The 6,640-nt window shown below is 27.8% G+C and overlaps 1 long non-coding RNA gene across 1 annotated transcript; it reads left to right on the forward strand.

Annotated features, from left to right (window-relative positions):
• Nucleotides 1–1,564: 1,564 nt before the first annotated feature.
• LOC130667732 (uncharacterized) lies at nt 1,565–5,049 on the forward strand. Its single transcript, XR_008989880.1, has 3 exons — nt 1,565–2,026; nt 2,491–2,923; nt 4,888–5,049. It is a non-coding gene; the product is annotated as an uncharacterized LOC130667732 (long non-coding RNA).
• The last annotated feature ends 1,591 nt before the right edge of the window (nt 5,050–6,640 follow it).

Below are 6,640 nucleotides of genomic sequence, written 5' to 3' on the forward strand. Positions count from 1 at the left end.
TCAGTCAGTAAATTCAAATATCGATAGTCAAACAAATATTTTATGTAATATAACGTAATACTCGTAATTAATATTGAGTTTATTGTGAATATTTAATTTAATTATTTTACTGAAAAGGAATATACTTTTTGATTTATAAATTAGCTGCAGAATCATATGAACCATATAATATATATTTGCGTATTTATATCGAATAAAGAGTTTATTGGATTTTATTTTAATAAACGGTTTATTAATACCTTATAAAAAGTTCAACAATCAAATTGTCAAAGGTTTGTTCGAATAAACTCAATATATACTCATACAATTTATATATTTATATTTAAATTACACAAATAATATTTTTTATTTACTTTTTCATACCATTATTTAAATATTTCCAGTAGTCAAATCATTTACGAACAATTGAGTCTACCGAAGTCATTTTTTTTTTTTACCGGAAGTGCATCAATTTAAAATTATTTATTTAATTTTTGAAAATTTATCCGCGACCTCTTACTAATTTTATTAGAGAATTTTTAAAATGAGTAAGGTAAAAGCCCCCATACCCGCTCACTTTTAAGGGGGGTGAGATTAAATCACTCAATATAAATTAATAAATAAAATGAAAAACCATTTTTTTTTTATAGTTATTTTTTGAAGTTTCGAGTATTAGAATAAAATTTTAGTTTGAAGAATAGTCTTGATAATTAATTATTATTAATTTTTTAAATAAGCTCCTTGAGTGTACCCATAGTCGCTCACTAAAAGTTGTGATGTACCATTACTCGACCAACACATGGCCCTATAGTCGCTCAAAGACAATATCAATTAAACTATGATAAGTTTATTGATTTGGACAAATAATTTAAAAATTATACTACTTTATTCTTTCATAATATAAAATTTCATGAATTTTAAAAATGTATTTAATAAGATATAGTTATAACAATTCGAAAAAAATTTGACGTAACCTAAATTTAATCTAACGAATGAACGTTAAAGTAAAAAATGCCCGGCTCTGCGCGATTTTGAAAACAGTCATTTAATTTAAATTTATAATCTATTATAAAATAATTTGATACATCATATTTTAATATATTTAGATTCACAAATAATTATTTATCAATAATAATATTTGTAGTTGTAATTTTTTTTTATAAAAATGATAAAAAAACGCCTTAAACAGTTAAAGTGAGCGACTAATGGTACTGAGCGGGTATTGAGGCTTTTACCTTAAAACTGAAAATTTTCAAACGATCGAAAAAAAAAATTTGTCAATTTTTTGTCATATAAAATTTTCTAAAAAATGAAAATATTTTCTTCTAACAATTTTTAACTATTTCATTATATTTCATGATTTAAAAGTGGCTGCAATTTCCGGGTTGTTCAACTTGCTCTCTCTTATTTACAAACGTTACCCAACATTTTTAAACAAAGAAATTTTTTTTTTTACTTTAAATCGGTGTCTTATTTTATCTCAGTCTCTCCTATATAAAATACTGAATTTATATATACATATATATATATATTAGGAGTGCGCAATCGCAAAATTGTGAACGCGCGTATACATAAAATGTCTTAAGCGTTATCACAGCAAGCCAGTAAGCGTCGCGACGTCAGTATGAACATGCGGCCAGTTCAGATACAATCAGAGCCACCAGCCACGTGGTTTTTTGGTTTTTTTCTATATTTATAATTAATATCCAACTAACATTATAATTCAAAATAAAAAAGAAAACAAAATAATAGTTGATCAAATAACGTCCAAAAGAATGGATAAAGAAAATATATACATATATTTATAATTATAAATTATAATATGTATATATGCATATATAAGTGAAAATAATTAATCATTAAAATAAATTAATATCATGCAGCTAATCAAACAATTCATAATAATAATTTAATTTAAATAGTAATTAGTAAAACATATTTGCACTGTGAAGTTTGACACCCAGCGGCATTTTGTGAATTTTCGTGGTCGAGAGAAGTTTAATGAATTATTTATAAAGGATCCCTCGGTGATTGCGGTTGCTCTTTGGTGAGAATTAACTTAACTACGAATTTCTAAAACACAATTACAAAAAAAATATACATATATATGTAGATGAAAATAAATAAAGAGGTTGGATAAAATAAGAGAAAAAAAAGGCGCTTGTTGCTAATAAATATTCATTTATGAATTAACCAGAGTTGAGCACAAAATAAGTACATTCATATTAAAAAAGCAATTTGTCATCATTTTTATCTTTTTTTTTTTTTTTGCTATTTTATTTATGACAAATTTATGAAAAAATTTATATGAATAATTATTATTTAGTTTTTGAATTTTGAATAATTTTTTGTACAAATCATATTTTTTTTCTTTCCAATAAAAAATTTACCGAGTATTTTTTTTTTATTTTGTTGACTGATAAAAAAAGTAAAAATTTTTTTTGTATTTGTGTTGAAAAAAAATAAAAAAAATAATGAATTGAAAAAAAAAAAAAAAAAATTCTGTTGTAGCTCAATAAATATTTGGGTCAGCAAATAAATCAAAATGTCAAAGAATTCCGGTAAAAAGGATTGATAGCTACGGAGTTATCATCTCGAGGATGATAAATTCAACCGTACGACTGAAAAATATAATAAAGTACTACGGGTCGCAGAGAAGACCCCATACGAAGAAGGAATAAATTAATAAAAGACAATGTCGTGCGAAAAAGCGTCGCGGCGCCTGAGGTATATTATAGCCAAGGCTAAAAGGTTTGGCTTAGCTGAGTACGAACTGGCTGATTTATCAGGCGCTAAAAAAATAACGACATCTAAATCCGGTCCGTTTAACACTTGGTATCTTATCGCTGTGATAATTGCTATTATCATTTGCGGAACACTGGTACTTGCACTTGTTTGTAATCCGTGTTCTACACGAAGCCAGATTCATGTTCATTGAAATCAAGTGAGTATATTTATATATATTATTAATTATTAATTATAATTATTAATCATACACCGAAAAAAAGGATTTCTTGGCGCAAGAAATATTTTGCGTTCCCTATCAAAAAAACCCATATGGGAATCCAGCCTAGATTCCTATGTATTTTCGGATGAGTTCCCATATGGTTCCCTAAAGGAATTTACCATAGATCCCGATATAGATTCTTACATGGGGTTTTATGGGAATTCACACCATGATAAATCCATATGGGAATCGTATGGAATCTCATGTGGATTTCTACCTCGATTTCTTATGGGAATCTGCATCATGTCAAAATGAGAATCTAGATACTCACAGTATCGTATGCTGATTTACCATATGGGAATCCAGATATCCATGGTTTCCTAGATGGATTCTTATATGAATTCATACACTCCTATATTAATTCCTATGGATTTTTAAATCCATACTTTCCTACATGGATTCCTATGGGTTCCCATGCAATCCCACAATTTTCTTAGGACTAGAAAAAATTTCTTGGCGCAAGAAATATTTTACGTTCCCTATCGAAAAAACCCATATAGGAATCCAGCCTAGATTCCTATGTATTTCGGATGAGTTCCCATATGGTTTCCTATAATAATCCAGCATAGATCCCGATATAGATTCTTACATGGGTTTCTATGGGAATCCACACCATGACAAATCTATATGGGAGTCGTATGGAATCCCATGTGGATTTTTACCTCGTTTTCTCATGGGAATCTGTACCCATGTCAAAACGGGAATCCAGATACCCATGGTTTCCTAGATGGATTCTTATATAAATCCATACACTCCTATATTAATTACAATAGATTTTTACATAAATCCATACTTTCCTACATGGATTTCTATGGGTTCCCATGCAATCCAAAAATTTTCTTAGGACTAGAAAAAATTTCTCGACGCAAAAAAATCCTTTCTTTCATCGTAAAAAAAATATTACCCCCACTATTTAATTAATTTTTTTACCTAATCACTGTAATTAAAAATGCAATGAGAATTATAGTGATCCCGAGCCACTTTGACCATTAATCAAATAACTTTTTACCATCCCTTAATCACCAGACGATTTAAAATCACAACATAATCAATCGGATGGCAAAATAAAATCTCTACCACAATTTAAAAGAAGTCCAGAAATTTTAAAAATCCTCTATTATTATTATTATTTTTCAAACATTGCAATTTCGTCTCACTTTTTTCCATTTACCCATGATATTACCATTATTTATTTATTGAAAAAACCTAAAGTTTAAATTTAATTTGCGGTATTTTATTTTATTTTATTGTATGTTTTATTTTTTTTTTAACGCTATAAAAAAAGTTGGAAAAAAGTTTGGTATTTCCCAGTGGCTCAGGTGGTCGTTGATGTTGAGCTAGCTAGAAGGCAACCACCAACGTCTCACGGTTCGTTAGACCTTGCAGAGGGTAATGATGCGTTTCATAGTACAGTTGTTGGTATGGGCCTGCCTGCCTGCTTGCCTGACTATACAACTACTACTACTACTACTACTACTACTACTACTACTACTACTAGAACCAATAGAACACTATTACTACAACTTGTACAACATGTATTACATTACATTAGTAGAGTATGTATTTATCTGTATGTGTAGTCTAGTAGTCTAGTAGTGTTGTATGTTGGGTGTGAGAATAGAAAACCACTAGCTTTTGTTCTATCAAAAAAAGTGATACTTTCCCTCGGTAAAAATCCAACTACTCAGTCTTCTTTTCAGCTAAATTAAATCGCGAGTTACATTCACTCTTTCATTTATCCCTTTACGTCTACATATATATATTATGGGTGTGTGTGAGTGAGTGAGAGTGGATGTGGAGAGCACGCAGTAGCCAACTTCCAATTTAAAAAGTTGGCACTCGAGTGTGTTAATTAATTTAAAAAATAAAAATAAAATATTTTATATTTTTTATGTTTTCAGACTTATTAATGAACGAAGAGCGCGAGCCAATGGCAGTGAATGAAACTAAAATTAATAATATAAAAAAAGCCAATTATAAATTTTTTTAGTTAATTTATATATATATATGTGTATAATAATTAAATAAAAAATGTAAACTTTTTTGAATTTAAAATAAAAACATTTTTAAATATGAGGTCTGTGGATATTGTTTTTTAAAAAAATTTTTATTTCAATGTCGTGAGGTCTCTTCAAATTTTTGTGCAACAAATTTTGACTCGAAATTTTTAATTACACTGTAAAAAAAACTTGGGTAAGTCCAGGTGTTGTAGGTGTTAAAATTTTCGGTGTTAAATTTCAACACCGAAAGTGGTGTTAAAATAACAACACTGCCGAAGTAAATATTCTTTACCAGTGTTAAAAAAATTTCCCGATGTTAAAATATTTTTCGGTGTTAAAAATATTTTACTTTATGAATATTTTATGAGTGTGAAAGTAGCAGACATCAGGCAAATGTAAAATAATTAATAAATCGAGTAAATAATTAATAAAATAAAATTTTTAAAAAATGCGCATTTAGAAAATTTTGAAATTAATAAGTGCATTTTTTATAAACATTATTTTTTAATTATTTACTGTATTTATTTATACTTTTAAATTTGTCTGATGTCTGTTACATTCAAATTCATGAATATTTTTACTTATCCGATCACTACAGTTAATTAGTGTTTTTATTAGTTACTTAAATTATTGGTGATTAAAAAGCTGGACGTTAAATTGTGTAATTTTTAAATACATTACATATAACATAAATAATTATTTAAATAAGTACATAACAAAATTGAAATTGCCTCCAGATAATATTCATTAAATTTTTATATTTTTTTATATGTTATATATTTTTTTTTCTAATTTCTATACGTGGAATTTTTTTTACACTGATTTAACGCCGGTATCTTAACACCGCCAAATTACACCGCCTACACCAGTGTTATTTCATTTTAACACCACGTGGTGTAAAATTGAGTCCATTTTTAACACCGCTCTTTTTACAGTGTAAAGACGTACTGAGCTAAGACAATATGTATTGTGATCATTGTTAACAGAAAATCTAAAAATACCATGTTGTAAGAGATTTGCTAATGAGGGCTTCTATATATTTATATATATATAGAGGATAGTTGGGCAAAATGTGGATACTTAAGAAATCATCCACTCTTTAAACCTCAAAAGAGTATGAAGTAGTTATAAATAAAAAACGACAAGGTTTTATTTTATTTTAAAGCAATTTATGAATTTATTTTTTCGAAATTTTTTTACCCTCGTTGAGTAATAATTTTATAAACTATTTATATTGAACAAAGTTATTGAGAGTCAGTGCAGCCAGATCGTGTGATATTTTTACCCCTTCCCGTGGTGAAATAGCATGGAATGTAATGGCAGGAGGGGTAAAAATACCCCACGATCTGGCTGCACTGTTGAGAGTACACTTTAAAAATTTTTTAAAAGTCATACCAGATAAAAATAATTTTAAATAAAAATATTGACATCTTAAATTATGTAAAATTAATTATCACCGTAATCACTTACAATTTTAAACTAAAAACTTCGAAAAAAAAATTTTTTTTAATTTTTACAATCGCTCTTTTGCACCCATAAGCAATGTTGACTAGCCCAGCCTACATTGAGTTATTTATCCCGAGTTGAATTCTTGACCGACAAATATTTAATAAATAAATTTTTTTAAAATCATAATAACAAAAAAAAAGTCTGT

The sequence above is a fragment of the Microplitis mediator genome, chromosome 5 (genome assembly GCF_029852145.1).
Source record: "Microplitis mediator isolate UGA2020A chromosome 5, iyMicMedi2.1, whole genome shotgun sequence".
Lineage (NCBI taxonomy): Eukaryota > Metazoa > Arthropoda > Insecta > Hymenoptera > Braconidae > Microplitis > Microplitis mediator.